Source organism: Haliaeetus albicilla, chromosome 28 (genome assembly GCF_947461875.1).
Source record: "Haliaeetus albicilla chromosome 28, bHalAlb1.1, whole genome shotgun sequence".
In the NCBI taxonomy this organism is placed as follows: domain Eukaryota; kingdom Metazoa; phylum Chordata; class Aves; order Accipitriformes; family Accipitridae; genus Haliaeetus; species Haliaeetus albicilla.
In genome coordinates this window covers 12317194-12343463 of record NC_091510.1, presented here as the reverse complement: position 1 = coordinate 12343463, position 26270 = coordinate 12317194, and the positions used below count along the sequence as shown (strand labels likewise).

General features: G+C 43.6%; 1 protein-coding gene and 1 long non-coding RNA gene across 4 annotated transcripts in view; one reads left to right on the top strand and one right to left on the bottom strand.

Moving 5' to 3' along the window:
* The window catches only part of NAP1L1 (nucleosome assembly protein 1 like 1), a 32215-nt gene extending 27222 nt beyond the window's left edge, over positions 1–4993 (bottom strand). Inside the window, exon 1 of one of the 3 annotated variants that reach the window (XM_069773438.1) lies at positions 4877–4993. The gene's annotated coding sequence lies outside the window, so the exon portion shown is untranslated. Of the gene's footprint in view, positions 1–3651; positions 3677–4876 lie in introns of those variants that run through there. The other 2 variants (XM_069773437.1, XM_069773436.1) reach the window with 2 other exon arrangements.
* Positions 4994–5125: 132 nt separating this feature from the next.
* Positions 5126–7311, top strand: LOC138682496 (uncharacterized). The gene is made up of 2 exons (XR_011322597.1): positions 5126–5421; positions 5616–7311. It is a non-coding gene; the product is annotated as an uncharacterized lncRNA (long non-coding RNA).
* The last annotated feature ends 18959 nt before the right edge of the window (positions 7312–26270 follow it).

Genomic DNA, 26270 nt, shown 5'->3' with positions numbered 1-26270 from the left:
AGAAGTAGTCAAGATGTGAAATGAACGCATGATGGCCAAAACACACAATGCAAAATATGATCATTATATACTTCAGTAATGTATCTTTAATAAAAATACTGTCTTCATTGCTGAACATTGTGGAAGAGAGGAAATAAACCAGCTCAGGGCCTAGCAACATGAATACCTGAGGAACAGAAGCAGTTTAAATCTGAGATTAATGATATTTGAGATGTGAACAATGAGAAGTGACAGAAAAATACCTAAAAGCAAGTTCAAAAAGAACTGATTAAAAATTGGTTTGGATGTAAACAATTAATTCTTTTATTTCATGACTCCTCCTGTGTCCCTCCAACTTAACCTTTCAATACTTAAGCCAGGTTTTCAACTACAGCCAGAACTAAAAGGAAACTTTCCCAGACAGGCCAGTCATCCCACACAAAATGTGAAAGAACTGTCCCTCCTTCCTTTGAAACACCGCATATTAAACAACATCTAAAGTAGTGGACTGAACTAATCTTACTGCAGACAGTCAGAAAAGACAACAAGCATTTATGATTCTAACCTGGGTCTTAGAAGCCTAGGTGTTTTTCCCATTCCAGATTCCAGGCACCTGCTTAGTCAAATCTCTTAATCAGAATGTCCAACACTCAAAAATGAGAATAATTCTAGTATCTCTCAGGTTCTGGGTGAGGGTTTCTTCGCTGTTTGGTTTGGTTGTGATTTGGGGTGGGGGGGTGGTATTTTTTAAAGGATAAATGTCAAATCAGCAACTGAACACTCCATGGCTACAGCTACGTCCAGAAACTGAAGTTTTCATATCTAAAAAGTTGCTTTCACCTTTTGATCATCATGAGCTACTAAGGTCAAACTGGTAGTATTTTGTTCTAAACTCTACAAAGACCAGGTGAAACAGCTGATGTGCAGCTGCCTAGTCATTACCACAAGTTAAGCTTTGAACTGAAACATCACCATTGTAAATTATGTCTATGCAGAAGTACATTTAAGCACACATTCAGCCCCCAAATGCATCTGTATTTTCCAACACTAAAATCTAAACAGCTTTCCATCTAGGAAAGATCTCCAGTCTAACCTTTGACAGTAGTTAAGATGCAGATTATGTTTTGGTAATATATAAGTTCATTTAAAAGATTAATCTTTAGGGAGAACATAAATTACATCGAATCTTAAATTATTTATATTTTAAAACTAAATACAAAATATGAAAAGTAAATTAGCAAAGTCATTTTTTTTTTTTAATGCAACTGAAGTTTTAGTCTGCAATGCATGTAGTCTTCCTGAAAACCTAAGGTCAAAGTTACCACTAAACACGAGGCCATATTCGTAATTAAGATTTTTCCCTTTGCATTAACTTTGTTGAGTGTAGGAGGTCCTCAAAAACCTCATGCATTGTTTCTAAATAGCTTAATTTTTCAGAGGGCCATCAAATGAATCCCCAAGCAACTTCTGCGATGCCTTCCAGGCATGTCTGGTTTTCTAGACAAAAACATTATGACACCAGGCCTACTCTCCAGATTAACAACATTAGGTGATGAGGAACTGCAGTAACCTCTGAGCTGAATGAGGATCAGCTAGACTGAATTAACTATAATTATAATCACTTTTGAGCTCACAGTAATTTACAAATGAAAACTGACCTAAAAGCATTAAACCCATCATCACAACTGTTCCTCGGATTAAACACCACTTGTACTGTTCTGCTCTACTATTTACTAGCTGCTTTCCTAATGATAAGTTAGATGGAATGCAGTTGCCCAGACCAGAAGCTAACTCAGAAGACTCCTCAGCTCTAGTAACATACAAGCGGCATTAAAAAGTCTTGTTTCTGTCTGCAAAGTACTGTCTTCTGTATAAGTGCCTACTAGTACCACACAAATACCACGGCACTATCATTTCATGGAAAAACCCAGAGCTGAAGTTCCGCTGAAGTTCCACTGAATGTACACACAAATGCAGAAACACGAATAGGCATTTAAAAAAGACCTGTATCTCCATTTTCTGCAATGTGTCTGATTTGTGAAGTTTCACAAAGAAATAAGACTCAGACCTTTAGTCTGAGATACAGCATGCTTGCAGCTGTGTCACAAGAACCTGAGGATGAACTGGGTTACAACCATATTAACAAAAAGGTGTAGATACCACAGACACATTCATTGATTACACCCATTGGTCTACTGGAACAAACTGTCTTTCACCAAAGGATTCAATGAAAAATCCAAAATAGAAGATGCTTGTCTTATTTCCCCTGAGATTTTTTTACTACTGAAATTCAAATCCTCAAGCTACTTTATTCCCCCAATGAATACAATCTCTGCCGCAATGAGTTAAGTTCTCCATGTTACAACTACTTCAATTTTTAGGAGCTAAGTGAATAACAGATTTATACAATGTGACTAACAGTACAGTAAGCCAAAGTTTCCTTGATGATCTGGAGTTCTGTACTAAAGGACACAGTCTCAGCCTGGAAAACTCAGGTCTCACTCAGGGCTGTGAAAACTCTGTTTACTAAGCTTCATAACATACATGCCACAATGCCTTGCTTTCAGTTTTACTTGTGCATGCATGTTCATTGTCAGTTATACAACAAGCTCAAAAAAAACCCAGACCACCCATTTCCAGGGTGCTCAGACAGATCACTATAATGAGTCCCCTGCCTGCTCCCATGAACAGTTTTTGAGTGAGGTAGGGGCTAAATGAAGCACAAGGGTGGCAAGAGCATTACTGTGCTGAACACACACAGCACTACAGCAGATCCAGCGCTTTTGGTGCTTCCTGTAACACAGGGCTGGCTGCACAGATGCAGCACACTACTTCTGCGCACTTCCAGCAGCCCCAACACTCACTCACAGCACACTACTTCTGCGCACTTCCAGCAGCCCCAACACTCACTTCCTAGCCCTGTGAATGTCAGAGAAGGACCAGGGACTCTGAAAACAGACAAATCTACCACCTGTGCACAAGACCCTCATTCTACAATCTTCCGTCCTCAGAAACCACAACACATGATATGCAAGACCTGTCACAAAACACAGAAAAAGTGAAGGGAAGGGAGATTGCTAATACATACCACTCTCACAGGAGTAAGTGGGCCACAAAAACAGAAGTTCATGTATCAATGGCCTATTCTAAGCACTTACATCAACGTTTCAGATACCTACCTGAAGCCCGAGTGGCCTAAACTTTTGGCTGGTACAGAGGCATCCAAATCACTCAAATTTCAATGTATGTAGATTTCAAATTCTACTCTGCCCTAACAATTAAGGTAATTTCTGGATCTACAAGAGACTGGAAGCTATTCAGCTTGCTTCAATCCAAGTACAGTGCTTTTCTCATTCTTTAAAGAGTGTACCATTGTAAAATGGGCACAACAGGAAAGCTACTAACAAGCTACTAACAAGCTACTAACAAGCTACTAACAAGCTACTAACAAGCTACTAACAAGCTACTAACAAGCTACTAACAAGCTACACCACCTAGAGCTGTACACAGCCTCAGCTCTTCTCTCAAGTTTTATTTCAATGAAAATAATCAGGCACTGTCTCCTGCCTGATTAATATAACGTCCAGCAGCAGACGTTAAAACCCTGAAAGAGAGGGTGAGCTGAGGAATGCATTTGTCATACCTTGCACGCCCACTGCCCACTTCTCTTACCTTCCTCAAAGGGGTTAGAACATGAAATGTAAGCTTGTCACTGTAGGGCTTCAAACACAAACGGACACACACACAACTGCAGTGTGCTCGGAGATAAACTGTGGAAGATGCCGATGTATTATTACTATGCCACAGCCACTTGAAAAAAGGCTTGTGTTCCCTTCTGCAAGCAAACAGGGAAGGTTTTGTATTAGATATTGAAAGCCTCACAGGTACTGGCAGTGTGAGTCTCCTGAACATCCAATATGGAGTAGATGGAATCTGTTTTATATGTAGCTAGGTCTAAATGAACGCTAAACACGAGCCAATACTCCCAGCTGTAGTTACTAGATCTTTCAGGTAGTTTCTTAACCTTCCTTGCTGACAGACCCATGCACCTCTTGTACCCGCTACTGTGGGCGATGAAGGCACCTCCAATCAGGCGGGGAGCGAAGGCGTCGTTCAGGCACCCAGAGAAGCGACATGTTGAACTCCAAAAAAAAAAAAACCCAAAACAAACAAAAAAAACCCCAAACCCCCCTCAAAACGCTCTTTCCTGAGGCAGGAAGCAAGAGCTGCCCGTCCCCTGGCTGGAGCTCTGGGTCCCCCTGCCAGCAGCCAGCAGCACAGCCTCGCCGCAGCCAGAACAAGGCGCGGGAGCCAGCACAAGGCCACAGCGCGCTGCCATACCCCCCCCTCACCGCCCACCCCTCCGCCATGTGCCCATCCACCACCCTCACCCCCCCCCCCGCCTCCCCGCCACCAGGCCCCCTCCCGCCTCCCTCACGGACGGGCGGACAAGCCAGACAGACAGACAGACAGCCCGCCAGCCGCTCCTCCCCGTACCGCTTTCCGGCCTCGCCGCCCTCCGGCCCCGCTCCGTCCCCACGTGTTGCCGGGCAGACCCGCCTCCCCTCAGCGCCGGACCGAGCCCCGCGGCCCTGCCCGGCCTGGCCTAGCCTAAACCCGGCCCGGCCCTTCCGCGGGGGGCGGCGGAGAGAGAGAGAGACGAGCGGGAGAAGGGGAGAAAAGGGAGGGCTCCCCGCCGCCGGGCCGGCCGAGCAACCGGCGCCTCCACCTCACGGGCCTCGGGGCGCCGCCGGCCCCCACACGCACCCTGGGCGGCCGCGCTAGGCCACGCCGCCACCCGCGGCCTCCCCCTGCGTGGGAGCGGGGGGCCGAGCGCCCCCCACCCGCTTCAGTACCCCCCCCTTCCACACACACACCCCCCCCCTCAGCGCGGTACCTGCGCGGGCCGGGGCTGGCGGTGACTCAGGAGCGAGGAGGAGGAGGAGGAGGAGGAGGAGGAGGAGGCGCGGCGCGGCTGGCGGTAAAAAGACCCGAGCTCCCGCCGCTGGCGCTCATATAGAATTAACGTCACCACGTAAACCTCCCCCCACCCCCCCCTTCACCCTCCTCCTCCTCCTCCTCCCTCCCCCTCCCCCCCGCGCGCGCCCCGGGTCTCCTGGCAACGCGCGGGCGCGGCCTCCCGCCTCCTCCCGCCGACCGACCGACCGACCGACCGACCGCCTCAGGGACGCGCCGGCCGTTGGGCCCGGCGGTGGGTAGGCGCTGAGGGAAGGCCCGGGGCGTGTGGTGTCCGTGTGTCCTCTCACGTACCCGCGGGCCGATTCCAGCGTGGCGTGGAAAGGACCCGGCGGGAGGGTTGGACCCGCCGTGGAGGCCGGGTGGGATGCTGCCCCCCACCCCGAGCGCTTCAGTGCGGCTTTGAATCTGACCCGGGAGGGGTTTCCGAGGGCACCCGAGCGAAAGTAGAAGTCACTCCAACAGGTAGACCCCGTCCACGCAGGCTGCAGGTGCCACAAAACCGCAGCCGGCACCAGCTTGACCTGAAAAGACCAGGTTTCCAAACCATGGCGGCCCAAGCGCTGTCTCATCAGTTTCGATGCCTTGGCCGGAGTGCGCAGCCAGAGGCAGCAACAGCTTCAACCCTCCCGTTCTAACTTGCCGTGCTTGCCTGCCAGAGACCTGAGCAGCCCGGTTTCCTACAAACGCCTCTCACGCCTGGCCGCAAGCGCCCAGGGAAGCCTTTCCTAAAACCGACTCCTGGCGAGGGTCTCTCTCCCACGCGCGTGGTCTTGAGCGATGGCAGGGAGCGCGCTTGGGGAAGACATCTGTGATCTGCGCTACACACACAGAAACGTAAATGTCTTTGGAGACTTCGAGCTCCTCTTGGCTGGAATGAGGCGATGATCCCAAACGTAATTATAGGCAGATGGGGTGGACAGACACATGGTGTGGTGGCATAAGAGCTGTTTGCTGAGGATATATATCACCGTATATTTGACGTGTATTCTTTACATTTTACTAAATTCTTGTGTCTACTTGTCTAAAGCAATCTGCAGTCTAAATGTAGATATTTAAATAGTGGAAATGACAACAGAAAGCAAAAGAAGTGGTGGATCTGCCTAGCATCTGCAACACAATCTGCGTTAAGTACGAGCAAAAAATAAAGGATCCTATTCTTCGCTGTACGGTGCCACACCAGTTTTGTTCCAGCATACGGCAGTAAAATCTCAGCCCCCAAAAGCAGATGTCTTTGTGGTAAAGAAATCCCATCTGCAAGACAGAAGTTTATGGAGACAACTTACGGATGCCCTATTCCTCAGCACACTGAATTTTGGGAGGTGGCCTTTTTTATAACATGCAATTTAAAATAGCTAGAAACTGTGAAAGTATAAGGAGGCAAAGGGAAGACCCAGGCAAAAGGTTGCACAGCATAGTCCAAGTGATGAGAATTAGGGAGAAACAGGGATGGAGATGTTATGTGATTCTGAAATGAAAGTACCTGTAGCCCCCGGATTTTAAGATTATACTAGATGCTAATTTTTTATTTATCCAAGGTGTCCAGTGCTTGGGAATATGAAGAGAGCAGAGGTGTACAGCAGGCATTTGATAAAAATGAGCAATCAGTTGGTATTCATTGCAACACCGATTATATGCTATTATTGCAGGCGTTCCCTTTATTCAGTCAGCTAAAGCGGGAATCGCCAGTAGAGAAGTCACTCACAAGGCGGCAGCTAGCCTTGCTTGTCTTTCTGAGACCTGCCACCTTGTGACATGCAGAACCCTGAGGTGAGACCCAGTAACCCCTACAAGAGGGAGTAGCGATGTACGGAAGAAATGAGATGTGCGGAAGCCAGCAGTGTGGAGTGGAGAGTAAGCTAGCCAACAGCAGGGGCCAAGGAGCGGGGATGGGTCTAAGCTGGAAACGTACCTCTAGACTGGAGGGAAATGCCTTTTCATCCAAAATTCACAGATGTCTTTTAGGGGTTTTGCATTAGTCAGGTAAGTCAACCCCTTCTCATGAGACAAAATAAAACCCAAGTCCTTATACTAGGGCTAATTAGCAGGTTTTGAAGATCAACAGTTACAGAAACATTTTTCAATAAGAAGCAGTTTCTGTGAACAGCTAAGTAGGAGGACATACGGACACACTCCTGCTTCCACATGGCTCCTGCCATCACATGTGTATGGAAAGAGGAAAAGACAAGCCTATTTCTTACAATACCTGAATTGCACGCACATGCAAGCTTTCTAGTTTGGGTTGTTTTGCTGTCAAAATGGTTCAACTTATCCTGACATTTGTACAGTTGTGACAATGAAACTGAAGAATAAAGTTAGTCTTGAGTTGAAATTAAACCTGTACTTGAATTTTAATGGCCCGTATATTTTTCCTTGCTTTGAATTTTCATCTTCCTGTGTGTTTCCCATGCTTTAGAGCATGCTTTGCAACTTATATTTTCAATATGGCTGCATAGTTGGAGTACTGCCTTGGTATTGCACAGGAAGTCAAAGTAACACCATTTTTTGAATAATGGGAATCAAATCACCTGAGAATGCACTGGATACTGGCACAGGTATATCTTCCTCATAAATGAGTATTAATTTTCAAAATGTTACATCCTGAAGCTTTTTTTTAAAAGCCTTAAAATGTGTGTGTAAGAAATGTGCGGGTGTGGTCACTGAATGCATAGAACTTCCAGCTTCTCCAAGCTGGAAGAGCTTTGGTAAGAGACACTAGGAGAACTGCCCTGCGGCATAGAAGCTAGGGCAGGTTTCCTGGGGAGAGGTCAAATTGCTGCTCCAAATCAGAGGACGAAGAGTTTGAACCGGGTCCCTCGTGTGCTAGCTGAGTGTCTTGCTCATGGAGCTATTCAATATCAGGGAATCTGACCTCTCCCTGGAGTGTGTAGGCCTTATCAGCTGTGCTCACTTTTGAGTCCTTCCCCCCACAGCTTGCATCGCTGACTCGCACGTTGGCTGCAGAAGGAGGCTCAGGCAGGAGCTATCTCCAGGCAGAGGCCATGAGGACACTTAGGGACGGAGCACCGGCCTGAAGAAGGTCAAGCACTGAAGCAGAAGGCTAAGCCAGCATTTCTGTAACAGCTTGTTGCAACAAGTGAGTTTGGCACTCACCTCCAGGCTCAATCTTCCTAAGCACCGCATGGATCCTGTGTGCTTGAGCTGCATTCAGGCTAGAGCTAAGCTAAAGCGGCCGTGCTTTAGCTTAGGGAAATGTGCTGGTCATGGAGCTTGGTATGCTTACTTCAGATCAAGAACTCCTCTGTGGCAGGCAATTCATTGAACATTTAAGCTGCTTTCAGTCCCTTTTGTACTAACAGAAAAAGGCAAAACGTCCTTAGTATGGACCTGGATCTGATTACACGAACTCCTAGACAGTCCTTCAGAGTACTAGGCATGCTTGGCACCTACCAAAGGCTCAGTTTTGCAGGACTCGGGACCCGCTCAGCACTGCAAACCTGCAACATACGAAAAGCTATGACCACACGTTCTGACCATAGCTGAATTCAGATCAGCTCACCCCCAATTGTTTTCCAAAGTACTGACTACCCAAGGTTACCCTTTCCTGAAATCTGTTGGCAGTGCTCCTCATGCGAGCACTGAGTTACAGCGAGGGATGATATGAGTGCTCCTTGTCTGTGGTAGCTGGCTGAGTTACAATCACCATGGAAGTTATCATCAGTCACCGAAAATGAGAACACCTTCACTGAACTATTTACGGAGCAAAAACCCCAAGGTTCCCCAAGTGCCACAAAGAGATGCCTTTTATTCAGTACAGTTTCATACCGCAATGAAATCCTGTGCGGAAGTACTAGGTTTACCAGTACACAATGAAAACAGTGAATCCAGCGTATTCCTTTTAAAAGAGTGAATTGCTTTCTTGTGGCAAAAAGCAATTCTTTCAACTCTTACTGAATGATTATTCCAAATTACATGGCTAGCCAATGAATGATACAGTGAAGAGCTGTTGTTAGCTCTTCCACATACTGTTTACTTTTTGAGGAACTACTTGTTTTCCAAAGGAAAGTATATCATTCCAGAAAGCAAGTCATAGTTTATAAAGAGTGCCACAGACAGCATAGAAAGTTCTGCTGAACTATCACATGGTGAATCATGCAAATCCCCATGTAGAGCTGAATGAACACCTCTCACTGATTTCTGTTTTGCACTTGCTTCTGCTTTTGTGAAATGAGAGCAAATTTTCCCTCGGGGAACACATTTGCAGACAGGGGTAACAGCAAACTAAAGAAATACAGTGTGTGTAACCTTTGAGATACTGTAATAAAAGACAAAGAAAAATGACATGGTTTGGAAAAAGTGAAATGCTGACGTGATTATACACTTTTCGACATAATAAACTGTCAACATCTTTCATTTCTTAGTATTTTTAACTCTCCAGGGACTAAATCATGACTCTTACATTATAGGGATTGCTCATAGATACAGAAAGTATAAACCAAAAGTAACAGAAAAAAACCCAAACGAAACAACCTAGGGGAGAGATGAAGAAAATAAGGATACAGTTTGGAGTGATAAACTGGGGAAAAAAGTAAACGATACAGGTGTATTGAAGTCAGTGAAGAAATGGAAGTACAAGTACTTTAGAGGTAGTACAGAAGTTAAAATCTCAAGTTTGGCACACTTGGTGTTTTTTAAGGTCATTGCTGGGGGCTAGAACTCACTGCAGGTTGGTGGTTTTTTTTAAATACTGCACTTACTGTGAAATAATTCTATCAGAAAAAAAGCAACTGTGCTAACTGAAATACCACTGTAGAATAGACTTTTTAAAGAAGCTGTATCTGGAAACTGATGAATTATTAAATTACTACATTAGAACAAATCTTTTTATAATGCATATAAATTAGTTAAGTCATAAGAAAAAAGACATTAAACAGAAGAAGCTGTATCTCTTGTAGTGCCTGCGCTCCTCCCGTAGGTCCTAATGTATCTAACTCTAACATGACAGTAAAACTATGTACAGAAGAGTCCTTGTTTCTAGTATTATTGGTCACTTCACATGATAAAATAAAAATGAGGGAAGCTCTCACACTTTTCCTGGGAAATCAGCACAACCGTGTGCCTCTGAAATGCCTGTACACTAACGCACTTCTGGAGTGCGTTGATGGTTGCTTCCTGGCACAGATGATCAAGGAGCCGATGATGGGAGGCACTCTGCTGGCCCTCATACTTATAACCAAGGAAGAACTGGTCAGGGGCGTGAAGCAACCTTTGGGTGCAACCTTGGGTGCAGTGACTGCAAAATGGTGGAGTTCAGGATACTGAGGGGATAGAGCAAGGCAAAATCAGGTTCATAACCCTGAACTGCAGGGCAGCAGCCTTTGGCCTGCTCAGGGACCTACTTAGAGGAATCCCAGTGGAGACGGACCTGCAGAGAAGAGGAGTCCAGGCAAGTTTGCTAATTTTTCAAGGATCACCTCCTCCAAGCTCAAGAGCCATCCATCCTGATTTGCAGAAAGTCAAGCAAAGGTGGCAGGAGGTCTGTGTGGATGGACGAGGAGCTCCTGACAAAACTCTGACATATAAAGGAAGCATAACAGGAGATGGGAGTAGACACAGATGACCTGTGAGGAATACAGAGACACTGAGCATGCAGGAATAGCATTAGAAAAGCCAAAGCCTACCAGGATCTGAACCTGTTAAGGGATGTGAAGGGCCACCGGAGGGCTTCTGCAAGTATCTCAGCAGGAAGGGCCCAGTGCTGAATGGGACCAGGAAACTGTAACAAAAAACACAGAAATGGCCAAGATACTCAATGCCTTCTTCACCTCAGTTTTCACAGATAAGATTTACCTTCAGGAATTCCAGGTCCCTGAAAACAGGGGGAAAGTTTGGAGCAAGGAAGACTTATCCTTGGTGGAGGAGCATCAAGTTAGGGAACATTTAAACCAACCAGACACACAGAAGTCCATGGGACCTGACGGGATGCAGCCATGAGTGCTGAGGGAGCAGCTGATGTCATTGTGAGGCCACTCTCAATTGTCTTTGAAGGGTCTTGGCAATCGGGGAGGTTACTGAGGACTGGAAGAAAGCAAATGTCACTCTTATCTTCAGGAAGGGCAAGAAATAAGATGCAGGGAATTATAGGGTGGTCAGCCTCACCTTGATCCCCAGGCAGGTGATGGAGCAAATCCTCCTGGGAACCATTTAGAAGCACGTGCAAGACAAGAAGGTGATTGGAAGTAGTCAGCGTGAATTTACAAAGGGGAGATTGTGCCTCACCCTCCCAGGAGCCTTCTACAATGAAATGACTGGCTTGGAGGATGAAAGGACAGCAGTGGATGTTTATTTTTACTTATGTCGAAAGCACGCTTTCAACACCGTCTCCCATAACATCCTCATAGACAAACTGATGACTAAATAGATGGGCAGTGAGGTGGACTGAAAACTAGCGTATGGCTGGGCCCACAGGGTTGTGATCAGCAGCACAAAGTCCAGCTGGAGGCCAGTCGCTGGTGGTGTACACCAGGGGTCAACACTGGGGCCAATACTCTTTAACATCTTCATTAATGACCTGGATGGTAGGACCATGCACCCTGAGCAAGTTTGCAAAACTTGATACAAAACTGGGAGGACTGGCTGATATACCAGATGGTTGCGCTGCCTTGAGAGGCTGGATAAATGGGCTGACAGGAGTCTCATGAAATTCAACAAAGGAAGATTTAAAGTCCTGCCTCTGAGGAGGAACAACTCGAGGCACCAGGACACGCTGGGGAACAATAGGCTGGAAAACGGCTTCGCAGAAAAGGACCTGGGGGTCCCAGCAAACACCAAGTGGAACATGAGCCAGCAATGTGCCAACAGCCACCTGGGTCCGCCTGGGTTGCATCAGGTCTAGGGAGGTGATCCTTCCCCTCTGCTCCACCCTGGTGAGACGTATCTGGAGTGCTGGGTCCAGTCCTGGGCTCCCCAGTAAGAGATATGGACATATATACTGGGTCTGGAAAAGAGCCATGAAGCTGATTAAGGGACTGGGGCGTCTCTCATACGAGGAAAGGCTGAGAGAGCCAGGACTGTTTAGTTGCAAGAAGAGAAGGCTCAGGGCAATTTTGTCAATGTTTATGAACACATGCTCGGGGGTAGGAAAGAAGACGGAGCCAGACTCTTCTCAGCAGTGCCCATTGAAAAGACATGGGGCAAAGGGCACAAATTGAAATATGGGAGATTCCATTTAAACATATGAAAAACCTTCATTCTGGGAGTGATCAAACAGTGGCACAAGTTGCCAGTTTGAATCCTTGGAGATATTCAAACCCCAATTGGATACGGCCCTCGGCAACCTGCTCTAGCTGTTCCTGCTTTGAGCAGGGGTTTGGACTAGATGATCACCAGAGGTGCCTTTCAGCCTCAGGTATTCTGTGATTCTGCGATATTTACGTAAAAGCCTTGTTGACATTTGATGTTCAAGGATTTAAGATTGAAAAGCTGTGAAAGAAGCCTCAGCTAAATTTTTCATAATGAAAAATGCAATGTAATACTATCAATTTAAAACCACTGGAACAGTAGCACAGCATGTCTAACATACACAACACTCACATGTCTGTCTGATTAATTCCAAAATGTTCAGGTAGAAGGCAAATCAAAATTGTTCTCCATGATTTGCATGACAGATTTGCATGGGGAAAGAAAGCCTTCATACTTGGGGAACTGAAAGTTGGCTATATTCTCTGCTGTTTATTAGGTCTCTTTCTATAAAGCCATGCTGGCTCCTGGTTATAAATATAGCATTTTAGTGTTCTGCAGAAGAGCAGACTGCTTCTGCATCATTTAGTCTTATAATCTCTATGCATTTCAAATCATATCTGTAGCCTAATTTAGGCAGTTTTCTTATGAAATATAACTATTTAAAAGCTGAGGGTACTGATAAAACTGCTTTGGAGTTTTTGCTTGTCATTTTGTTTTGTTGCTTTATTTTGATGCTTTTGCTTTTCATCTTTTGTGTTTACCACTGCAATAAGCAGACCTGCCATTCTTAAGAACTCTGTGGTATTGCTACATTAGCTAAAAAAGGATGAAGGGCAGAAACTAGGCAGAAAAATAAAGGGAAGTTGCAAAGGATGGGAGAAGAGCAAAGGAGAGGAAGATTGGTGAGAGCTGTGGGATTTGCTACGTGAAGTAACCAAAGCCTTTAAAAATAAGGGGTAGAATTAATTCCACCTATTCAGATGTTCTCAGCTTCAATATCTCAACTTTCCTATGTTGTCTTAAGAGTGGAGAAAGATAAACTCTTGTACAGTGTAACTCACCTGGGCTGTTTTAATTGTCTGCTTGAAGGTGGGATGACTTGTGCCCTAGAAATACCTCTTTCTGTCTACTGACAATACAAGACCGAGAGGATGAGCTGAAAGGTAAGTGTGTGCATTTACTGAATCAGCCTCAATTCTCTAGCACTGTTTTGAACACCTGAAGTGAAGAAAAGGAAGACGAACAGCAGAAGTAGTCGGGGCAGCTCATACCTGCCAAAGCTGGTGGTGTCCCAGAGCGCCTGGAACACAAATTGCCCAGTATATTTATTTTGCATGTTTAGTGCTGGTTTTCCTTTCTGTTTTCCACAGTGGTGTCTGGGTCTGAAATGCAGAGAGTATACCTAAGGTCTGGTTGTTTTGCCTGGGTTTGGGGCTGTAGGGGTGACATCTCCTCCCAAGGTCACCTGGCTGCCCTCAGTGCCCACCTGGGTCCCTTCTTCCTCAGATGTTCTGGAATTACTTGCTGGGACTTGATGGTGGCTGCAAAATTCCAGGTGTGGGCAGATGTGCAAATCTTGTCAGATGTGTTGCTCCTTTCCATCAGCACAGCTCTGCTGTTTTGGGGCAGATGTGGTCCTTGTCCTCAGGATACCTTTTCTCATTAATTTGCTGTGCCAGGAAGCCACAGTTCTCAGTATTATTGCAAATGCTGGAAGAACAAGAAAGACGGTCAAGATTCCTGAACGGTCTAGATGATAGCCTAGAGCTGCTAGGGTGAGTATGTGCCCCTTGGGTGAACAAATCTGTGGTGAGCTAGAAATACCTGGTTATAAAGCAGCATTTAAGCATGGGGGGTTCATCCGAAAAGGACGCCACACAGGTGAAGAGGTAATCTGATCCAACAGTGAAGCTACACAGAGAGAAAAGACAGAAAGCAGACCTGTTAATCCAAATGTGCATGTGTTACATAAACAAATCCTTGGAAAAAACATCACCTTGGAACAGCTTTTCTTCAGCTCCAGAGGAATAATTAATAGTGGATAAAATATCAAGGAACTCAGAAGAAGTGGTAAAAAGTGGCTTTCTGCAAAATCCCTGAAGGGATTCTGAAAGAAAATTTCCCCTGGTGTCAAAGGCCCAAGTACCAATTCTCTGGTTATTTCTTAATAGATAATCAGCCAGTCGTGAATTCACTGCTAATGCACAATAAAAAATAATATGATTTCAATATAAATAATTTATAAGCACCAGCCATCACTGGCAATACAGATGTAGTTAAAAATGATTCCTACCTTCAATTTAGGAAGGGACAGGCATAATGAAATTCATTCTATAAAAGTGAGATGTCCTATGTAAATTCAGGGTTATATAAATAAATTTTATGACAAGTCTTCAGTAAAGTCCAGAATTCATAAAGTTCTAGAGAAGTTTTGTCTGTTTGTGAAGTAAATTGTACCTCGGAGCTCTTGTGATTTCTCTACCTAAAGTGTTATATTTAGGCTAACATTATTTTTAAACTATCTGTAGCTATCCAAGTAGTGGCTTTTCATATATCAATATATTAGGTACTATAAAATACTAATATAAACCTTTACTACTATAAACTGCTACATTTTATCATGCAATCTAACAGTAAAGCTTTTTTTTTTACATTGTTCCCTATTACATATTCAGATGTGAATATCTGCATTAGAATACCATAGTATTTAGAATACCTCACACATTACAGAACAGTTTATAACATTAAAGTGGAATTATTTGTATTAGAGGGATAGTGATACAACAATTAAGTCATTTGTAAAGGGGATCTAAATTCATAGGTGAGCACTGCTCCAAATATTTATGAATGTCTAGCACTCTCAGAGCTCTAGTTTTTTTAAATGATAAAATATGAGTTGATGAAATACTGCTTTGCAAATATATGCTCATGACATTCAATGAACTGGAGGAATCCTGCTTCATTAAATTGCGTCTGCTATTACTTACTCCAAAAATATCTAAATTTACAGCTATTCCTCCCAAATCCCACGAGGCAGGCGGCGGTAGCCAGCCACCTGGATGCTGTTCGGTCTCGTAGGATCTCATTAGATGCTGAATATACCAGCCACACTTCTGTTCCTTCTGCCCACGTTCCTGCTCCTAAATAACCAGTCTGACCCCGGCCCTGCTGGCTCCTTGACCAGGACCAAACCAGGCAATCCTGACCTGTTGCCCTTCCGAACTCTTCTCTCCGACGTGTCACTGCCCGCGATGGTGTTCGCGGCCTGAAGCCGGCTCCAGTCTCGCTCCCGCGCCGTTTCCCACACCTGGCTCCAAACGCAGCGTTAGCCTTCAGTTCCTGCACTCAGGAACTGCGATTGAGAATTGGTATTTCAGGTCAGGCTGCCTCGCTGGCGTTACCCGTGTTCGTTTCCATATTCCTACCAAGGAACTGAAAACATCTGCTAAGTGGTGGCTGGGAAGGCAGGTACAATGAAGGTCATCTGCGGGACCTGAGGGTTCTGTAAGGAAAGATGTAAAGTTTTACAAACCACGAAAACAGTAACTATTTTCTGTTTGAACTTCGGTACCTTAATAAAAGGCACCTTAGACAAAACTAAGATGGGACACCAGCTTCTCAGGAAATAAAAATGTATGTGCCATCCTGATTTTTAATTCACTGGCTGCAGCTAATTAACTGCTTGCATTGTCTATGTGTATAAACACATTCTTTGCTCCCAGTAGCTTACTTATCACTGTGTATCTTTTTTATTTTTTTTTGCTTTCAGAGTGTTCTGGAAAAAAATTTTGAAGCAGAGGCAGCGATAGGTGATTGTGGGCTTAGTCTTTGTGCATTACTCAGCGAGAATAACAAAGCTGGCTTGTTGACTGTAAAATGTTGTTCTCTTGTTGCTTTGGGCTTGGAGGGATACTGTCAAGGCTGGCTGAAGTGTTAGGGTATGTGTCTGTACACTCCAGGGAATCTGTGGAAAAAGCAGGTGTTGAAAGTCCTGCACAGCCATTGGAAAAGGATTAAAAATCCTCCAGGGTTTAGGCTCCTCCATGGGTTTGGGAGCTCAGGGTTGCACTCTCCCACTTAGGCAACATGCTGCCACTGACACAGGTACACACATGTGGCACAGATGTAAGAGACCAATAATTTTAAAAGGGAGCTTTACATTTGCTTTATCAGAGGTCAGGGCACGCAGCAGGCAGAGCATGCATCAGCAAGGGACAGAGTTACACGCCTTTGCTCTGGTCCTTAGAAGCACTGCTGTATAGAGCCTGAACTGAACACCTCGGCATCTTTCAGTGATACCTAGAATTGCTCCCTGCTTTGATTTTTCATCCTGTTAGTGTACAGCTTCTCCATCAGTGGCACATCTGTATGCAGCCTTTGTTTAATGGGATTATTGCCCTGGAACAGTATAATTGAAGTTCTTTTCTTCTTTAGTATGAGCATGTGTATTGCGTCTGCCTTGCCCGCATTAGTCATGTTTGCTGGGAGTATACGACCATTAAGTGGGTCACTTGGAGCAGGAATGCACTGCACCCTACTAAGGGATGGCATGCCATCAACCACACACTTACCGTCCTTCCCAGTTCTCTCCCACATTGGCTATTTTGATGCATTTGCCTTCATGGGTAGGAAATACCACTTACTACTCTGCTCCAATATTCCTGTCCACCAAGAGACATTATGTATTATTCTGTACTATTTCTTATCTTGACAAATTGGTTTCTTCCTGTTGGAAACAGAAATTTCTGCTTGCAGCCCTGCGAACTGCAGCCTGACACTGCTTCTCTTTCGGTTCCCTCCTCCTTTCCACGGGAGCCTGGTGTGCTTCAGAAGTTCCTCAAGTAGACGGGTGGCTATTAATGGCCACTGTGTAACTTTAGGGGAAAATTTTAGGCTTGCAGGCTGTGTATCCCTTTCTTAACTTGATGATTACGGCATGCTTTTAGAACACTTTTCAGGACCCTCGACCTTGCATTTAATCTGTGCTTTGCATTCAGAATAATCCCTGTCAAGCACAGGTGGCATTTTGCAGGAGCCATAAATGAAATGTACAGTGGTGAAAAATAAACAACAAGGCAAACTCTGATTTAAGGTATCTCTAGTAAAGCCCCAAAGACATTTTGGGTAGTAAGTATGTAGTGCTGGAAGGGTTTTCCAAAGGGAAAGGGTAAGGCAGCTGGGAAAATGAGACTACCTACTTTTTTTCTTGTTCCTCTTTCGCCCTATCATTCCTTATCCTGCACTTAACCAACCACAGACCACTGTCTGTGCAGGTTTTTTCTGTTCCCGGAGTCAATCTGAGAGGTAGGAGCTCCCCTACGCAGCACAGTCATTTCATTAAGACCGCATCCAGCCCAGAGCCCTCAGCAGAGGAAGACCATAAAGAGCATCAGCCTAAGCATCTAGCAAGGATTTCCTGGATTACAGCTCAAGCTGACTTTATGTCAAAGATTAAGACAGCAGATGAACCTAGAGAGTAACATTTTTCTCTGTTCCTGGTGGATGTTACTAGAGGCCATGCAAGCATTGTAAAGGGCCTAACCAGGTCGGATTGCTCAGCCTGAAGCTGAAGGAAGAAGAAAGCCATGTCCAGGGAATCTGTAGTCACTCCTCTTTCATGACCAGCGTATTTCATGGATAAAATAATGTACAGAATAAGGATGGTCTCAGGTCCCTAAATTAATGAACTTCATGGAACTTCAAAGGAGAAACACAGGTTGCAGGAAAACTGGGGAAACTCAGGCAGGATTTTAATGGCCAGGCACCTACTTGCAGTCAGAGTATTATCAAACATAATTCCATTTATTAAAGGGTGATCAGAGCTTACAAGCAGAAAAACTCAATTTTTTGCTCAGCACATGGTGTAAGAAGGATCAAAAAGAGGCAAAAATATTATGAGTAAGAAATTTCTGACTCTGCTGACTTCATCAATGTGCTCATTAGAACCTTTTCAATTATTAATTGCTCTGACTGCTGCAGTTATTACTGATCCATATTAATCCTCCAAGGAACAGGAGATGACAACACCAAGTCATGATGACCTTGTCTTTCCATAATGCTACAGCTGACCAGGAATTTTCCAATGAAACAGCTGTTCACTGAAAAGTGTGAATTCTCAAAAATCTTTGCTTTTATTGGAAATATACGTATTTCATTGATTTCTGTTGGGAAAGTCTTTGCGGATCTGACATGGCCTTCCTATAGCTAATACTAATGAGGAGGGTTTTCCCAAAGAATATTAGATAAATTGGTCCTCTTTCTTCCTGGTAATTCATACAAAGTGAAAGAGAGGAGACTGAAGAACACCTAGCACAGACTGCATTCTGGGCTGACCCAACTTCAAGACCAATTTTGCCTACACTGGCCTCATACAATGGGGCCTTCTATTTTGAAAGATCCCATCTTCATGAGAATTTAAAAATTCATGGTGTAAGAAAGACATTTCTTGTTTTTCTGCAATGGGAGGCAAAAAAGAGTAGCAGATAAAGACAATAACCTCAAATGTTAATAAAACAACAGGGAAGTGGTATCAGCTTTAGTCATATTTTTCTCATGAGTGTTTCAGGCATTTTGTAAGAGTCACGGCTGGATGAGAAGGAAACTTCAGAGATTAATCTTCAGACACTGTCAGTTCAACCAAATATTGAATTAAATCTGTTGTATTCTGAAAACAACAGATTCTTCTTTTCAAGATACTTTAAAATATATCTTTGCCATCTGGTTCAACATCCTTTTCCCAAAGTCCCACCAAGTTCTAGTACACCTAGGAACAATACATAGTTCTCCTGTGTGCATTGAAATGCTTTATAGTATTTTTAGCATATTAAAGAATTTTTGCCTTTCCTTTTCTTTTTCCATACTCCTGCCTAAGTCAGTGCTCTTTCTACATATTCAACAGGGCAATGGTTCTGTGCAACAAAGAATTAGAAGTATGTGATTAATGGTTATATTGAAATGTACACAGTTATCCAGTTGGGAAAGTCTGCTGGAAGGTAATGTACCCTCTAAGCCAACAGATCCAAGAAGATATTAACTCAGGCTTTGTTATCATCAAAGTTTCACTCATCTTTGCATGTGAGATGAGCAGTGATCTTTGGTAGGTTCCAGAGGAACCAAAGAGTTGTTCTTTCTAGTGTGAGAAGCAAAGATCAGGAACAGCAACTAAATGGCCAATGTGTGAGCTACAAGGCCAAAGTGGAATGAGGCAAGAAAGTGCTAGGAAGGAAGATGAATGGGATAGTAGATTCATGAAAGAGGAAAAAAATAGAAGAAAAGTCAGAATGGAAAATGAGTGAAAATAAAAAGAGAAAACTGAAATCTAGTTTTCTAGACTGAAAGGTGTCAGACATCATCATTTTTATTATCATTATTATTATTATTAGCATTACTGTTACTATTATTGCTATTGTTTCTTTTTCCTTAGCAATAATAGTACTAACAAAAATGTGAGGAGCTAGGACAAAAATCCCATAAAAACTTGCAAAAGGCTCTAAAGGAGGTGTGGAAGTTTGTTTAACAGTTATCCATTCTGGTTGTTGGGTAAGTTATCTCCCATATTTTATTCAAAGATTAGGGGATAATTAATATTTCTGCAGTGACTTGGAGGCAGGTGTTATCTGTATGAAGGCGAACTAGAGCTTATCAGATAAATGTGAGACTTTTTCAAAAAAGAATTATCTGCTTTTTATACCTCCCCCAAAATCAATAGTTTCCACAGATTCCAAATAAAGAGGAGGAAGGTCACACTCCCTTTCCTCTTGCCAACTAAACCTCTCCACATAATTATAACCCCTCTAAAAGAGCCCTGTGGTTTATAGTTTTGGTGGGCCAGTCAACCTGAAATACAACTAGCCAAAACATTGTCATAAGCTAAAGTACATACCCTGTCTCTACTAGCTTAAAATCAGGCTGCTTAGAGATTACAAATGGCTACTGATCAGAGGCCCTAAAAAACTCATCAGTCATCTGCTGACGAGAAAAGGTAAATTAGGTCCAAAGTTTCTAGGAGAGAAACACATTGTATATGAAGTTCCTTGAGCCGTTAGGCTTTGCTGCAGCAGGTACTGGCAGGGACGGGACCCCCCCAAGGTGTTTATTTTTCCTGATGCAGGAGGGATCATCAACATGGAAATCTTTTATTTGCATTCCCAACTCAGCAGCAGAGCTACTCAGTGGAGGATGCTCACATGCCAAAACTCTCCTGCTCCCCAGAGTAACAAGGCTTTATGGGAAAGGGTGTTTGTGGCCTGAAAATCTCTCAACTCAAAGCCACAGAGATGTTCGAGGGTCAGTCTGGAGTGGATCCCCCCCCAGGCACATCAGGGACACAGTGAAAGGCTTGAGCTCCAGGCAGAACCAGAACTTGATAACTTGCTTTTTGGTTTTTTGGAGCAGGAGAAGATGAGTTGCCCTCATTTTGAATTTAGATACTATTCAGAATGTGGTTTTAATTTAATTTGATTTAAGCAGGGTTTAGAAAGCCAACCTCCTAAATCCCTTAAATAACTCAGATTTGAATTAAATAGCCGATGACAGGAGCAAGGGTGGTGGGAAGGAAACATGATACCTACTTCTGCTTAGAGGAGCATCCTTTCATGGGAAAAATAAGGGAGTCAGAATCCCTCTAAGAATACTGTTGAACTTACGGCAGCTTAGGAGAGTTTAAAAAAAAACAAACAAGAATAAGGATTTGCAATAAAACTATTAAAAAAAAATCTGGAGCAGCTGAAATAAAATGGGTGCTTAGTCCTTAAAGTCAGAATGTCATCACACTGAGCAGGTCCTTCCTTTTAACTCTCACAGGACACTGCTTTTGCTATTCACTCATGTTTCTTCAATTCTCTTTTATTCCCAGTCAATGGAATTAAATAAAGCTCTGTTGCGTGATTGGCCACAACTATGTTTTCTGAACGTTAAGAACAGGGAAATTTCCTGGACTTCCAGGTTTTGTCTGTTCTCCTTTTTCTACATATCCACATGGGAAAGCACTTCCAGTGCTGGGATCCACATTGCAAGTGGCCGGTACTTATGCGAGTTGGTTTAGTAATAATTCCCTGGAGAAGCAACAAATAACCCTAAGCAATAAAGATTTTTGCTTTTAATTCATTTCACCCTCATAGTTTCTAATATATTGGTCAGAAAGAAAGAAAGAAAGATGGAAGGAAGGAAGGAAGGAAGGAAAAGAATAAGAAAGAAAGAGGAAGAACAAGAGAAAGAAAGAGAGGAAGGAGGCAAGGAAGGAGGGGAGGAAAAGTGTGCTTTTCCCTGATTCATGTGAGTTTTAGATCACGCTGAACTTTTCACAGAGATGGTGTGTGGGTAGAATGGATTTTTAGCAGTCAAGCAACTTGTCTGGGTAAGGTTTCCCTCCTTAGTGCCATTTAGCACCACTATTTTCAGGTAAGAGATGCTAAGGAGAGAAGAAATGGGCTATGTGAAAATATGCTATGCCATTCCTTAGATGCAATATTCATGTGAATTATTTTAAATCTTCATTTGCAGGATCGTAAACGTTGGGAGAAAAATCCAGACAATCTTGCCTGCTTCTCTGAAGGAAGTCGTAATTATGAGCTCATGCTTTTTTGTCTGCCTGCCTACCAGTCTGTCTCTTGCCTGTGCCATTCCTCCCACTCGACATCGTAAGCTGCTGGTGGGTTTTAGCTAAGTCGAGGGAGAAGTGGAGAACAGAGAACACAGTTCCTGTAAACCAGACACATGGGCACATAAGCGAGACCACAGGAAGAAGCACCTCTCTCTTATCAGGTAACAAAACACTCCAGGTAGAGAGAGAGCTTATCAATGGCCCAGTTTTGAGATAGCCTTCAGTGAGCGCTCACAGCTACAAGGAGTCTACAAGAAACCAAGGTCCTTGAGCTCAGTGCTCAATACCACTTGTTTATATATCCTCCTTCAATTGCCTTATCACAAGAAAAAAGGTAATGCACAATGCCGATATTGTAACTCTGCTATTGATGGCAGTGGCAGGTATCAGTATTTTATTCTGAATTCCTGCTCTGTCTCATACTCTTTCCTCTTTCCCCTTCCTCTTCTCCCTGCTCAATGGCAGACACATGCTCACACACGCAGACACTCCATAAATGTTTTGGCAGAGCTTAGTCGTGGGGTCTTAAAGTTGAGAGTAACAGCCAGAGCTTTTGCAGAGAGAAAGACTGGGCAGATATTTCAGCAACAGGCTGGGACTCAACAGGTTGAGATTTAATTCTGCATGCTCTGCATCTTCTGGGCTTTTGTTCCTTCTCCCTATAATGGGAATAATGACATTTCCTTCCTTCCACCTTTTCTTCATGTAGATTGTAATGGCTGAGGTTTCTCAGCAGGCCTAGCAGAGGTCTGGTCCTGTGTGAACATTGGGAAAACCCTCTCTGGCAGAGAGAAGAAGGAAGGTGAATCGCTTCATCTCAGCCAAGGACTCCAGAGCAGATGCAAGCCTGGTTCTGCAGTCCCTATCCAGACAAGGCTCAGACGCAGTGGAAGCACCAGCAGAATGAGGGCAACCAGGTAAGAATCCATCTCCTTTCACCACCTGCAGCCATCATATGCCTCTTCTTGTGCTCTTATACTATCACACATTGCATGCTGTTACTATAAATTATTAATTATTTTAAGCAAGAAAACTGTATCTTGCCTTTTTGCTTCATTTCATTCATTCAATGACCAAGGTCAGATGATGCATAATAATCCCATAATTCCAACTTAGAGCAGGCAGTCCTTGCAGCAACTAGAAATCATTCTGTCACTGTTCCCTTTTAAATTGTTGTTTCTATATCCGCTCCTGAAGAGAAGAAAAAATGTTTGCAATACCTTGATCTGTTTATTTGTAACTTGCCAGAGTTTTGGCTAGAAGCATCTCAAGCACAAGAGAAAAAAAACCTAACAAACTTATATGGAATGCTATATTTTAATTAAATGGTTTTATATTATCCTAGAATTTCTTTGCTGATTTATTTTCTCTCCTGATAAAAGAAAAAAAAAAAAGATAAATGATTCCATTAGCAACAATGTACTTGTCTCTCATAGTTGAAATTACTCTTGAATGGAAGTTCTTACTAAAAAGGATGTAATTTTAGCATTTTGATGGGAAGCAAAGATACCATTTTTGCCTTTAGTTCTCCTCCTCACCACCCCCATTTACATTTTCAGGAGAATTCAGAGCTCAGAAAAAGTGCCAGACTGACAGCACTGGAAACTCAGAGTCTCCGTTTATCTGCAGGCTGCTGCATTTTGCACCACTACTGTATGTTAACTTGATAGGAAAGGTCACCGGTTAGAGGGTACCTCTTGCTTTTGAACATCATTCTCTTGGTCTATCAACACTGCCAACAACAACGAGTTACCGGGCTTGAAAGTATTTCTGCAGGCAGGGGGGAGAAGAATATCTTCTGGCAGGGGAGTTGCTGCATAATCTGACATTTCTGTAGTGCATCTCAAATTAAAGTTCCTCTTGCAAACTCTCTGAGCAGCAGTCCCAAAGAGGCAAACTGGGGAGGAGAGCAAGAAAGTACTAATCCATCCTGAAGCTCCACCCTGAGACTGAATTTTGCAACCCGAGATGTGACAATGGGTTTCCAAAGTGAGAAGGCATTCAGAGCCATTCATTTTCGCCATGTCTCGGCATTATATATAATGTATGCTTCTCAGCAGGACAAATTAATCTGCGCCAAGTTCCATGTTGCAGTGGCTAGACTGCTTCCTGCGTGCTTGGGCAGCAGGAGTTCACCAAACCCCTCTGCTCTGCCCCACAGCCTGCGGGGCTGACACCTGATGTCGTTACGGAGCAGCTACGAAAATGATGGAATTTTGTTTTCTGCCCAGCAGTTTGGTTTTCCAAGGGACAAAACTGTCCGAACCAGTGCTGTTGTTTCTTATTCTGCATGTGTGCAAGAACTGAGTCCGGGCATCTGTAGGTGAGAATGAAAAAAATGAAATGCTCAGTCTGCGACTTGTAGAGGAGCACACTGAGGGGCACAGGAATATCAGCCTGCACATACTTGGCTGGAATATTTGATGCTGTTCCAACATTTCTGCAAAGAAAGAGCCAGTTCAGTTTTTAGAAATAGTCCCTCTTTTTTTATTGTTTCTTTTTAACATAGCATACTGCATATGGAATCTATGTTGTGGCTTAGTGTAATCCTTGCTGCGTTAAAGATGCATCTTGCTCCGTTACACATCTGCAGTTTGTGATGTGAGACACAATGACACAGCTGGCAGGATGTCGCCAGTGTAACCCATGTGATGCGGCTCAGATGCGTGTTCCGATAGCAAATTTCTGATATAAATCATGGCAGTGAGTGCAAACAAATTCAAGACAGACGAGAGGATAAACACCATGGTTCAGCAGCTCATCAAATTATTTTCAGACATTCTGTGAAGGGTTTTTTAGTGAGTTTTGTCCAATCTCCCAAACTGTTTCACTGAAGAATAGATTGCAGGGCTTAGGGGGAGTGTCTTTTTTTGGTGGGATGGCTAAAATGAGATGATATGAATCACCTTCATGTTTGTCTTGCCTAACTGTTTAATCCAACTTTTAAAAGCTGGATGCACTTCGAAGGTTGGCTGGCCAGAACACTAGAACATAAATTATTAGGAATAATCCTTCAGAAGATGGTCTAAATGATTGCCTCGCTACTAATAAATTTCCATGAAAATCAAATGTAAACCTGTGTTAAGAGCAAGTAATGGTCACAATGCTGTCTTCAACTACTACTATCTCCTTATAATATTTTGGGGCTGTGCCTATGGATGCTACATACAAAAATACAATATGCAAAAATGAAGATAAAAGTAGGAATAGAAGATTGGAGTCTGGCTTGGTCAATATGATGAAAATGCTCATTTTAGCTGAGTATTTAAATGTCTATTTTTCAGAACTTACTTCTATCCCATAGGAGAAAAATACATTTTGACATTTTCAGGAACAGGCAAGAGTATTGCCATTTTGGGCAGCAGCATAGTGGGCACAGAAAGCCTTAGAGGCAAGGTCTTTTTAACAACTAATATAACCTGGCAAGCAAGCAAATATGAAAGGCAAAGTGTGATAATCTGTGCTGTCCAGAAATGAGTACAACCTGGGAACTAAAAGCCTTTTTATGAAAATTTTTGTATGTGGAACCAGTCACCCATGGACCTGAATTCTGAAAATCTCCTTTTCCCTGCTATTATCATATTCTGGCAAGCAAACTCTTACCTTTCTCACACTGCAGACTGGTCTGTTCAGTGCTGCAGCCCTCATCTTGCACAGGGGAAGATGCTGAGCCCATTCAGACCAGTGAATCTGCAGATAGTTCTGGTGTTACCAACAAAATTACCCTGTATTTCCCCCAGGAAAAGAGTAAAAAAAAAAAAAAAAAAAAGATAATTTGTCCTTCTGGATAAATAGGTGTTTTATCTTTGACTCATTCCATGCACAGATGAGTCAGCCAGGTGTCACAGCACTCTCTCAGGTCCCTCATCTTTCTTTCCAAGAGCTGGACCTCACCTGCAAAATAAGAGTTGGACCTCACCTGCAAAATCAGGATCCCGATTCATATATCCTCACTTTTTCATTATCCCCCCCCAGACCACCAGACTCATGCAGCACTGTCTTGGCCCCCTTTTTCCTGTGCTATTTTGAAGTGCCCTGTTCTAATACAGCTTTATCATACAAAGCACCCCAAGCTCATTATTTCTTTCTTTGTGTCATTACAAGGTTAAGATGTAGACCTCCTATAGCAGGCAAACTAAGTTTTAGTTCATGATGTACCCTTTCTTCCTGGAATTTGCTCTTCCCTCTTTGTCTTTGTGTCTGGCAGAGTACAAAAGCATGAGATACACAGGTCTTCCTCCAAGCATCTCAGAGGATATTGCAGCAGCTCAGGTGGTAAACACAGCCTGTCTTCATATTGACAAAATAAAATAGGCCAACACTCTCAGAAGCTGCATAATCTGTGCAAGCTGCTGACGCTGCGTAGCAGATGCTTGTGATTTTCCTGGGTGCAAAGGAAATAGGACCAAGGAGGGCAGGCCAGAAGCAGAGAGGAGCCATAGGAACCAGGTATGCAAACGTTGACATCCAAGGTGAGAATACTCGGCTAATGCAGCTGCATGACTGACCA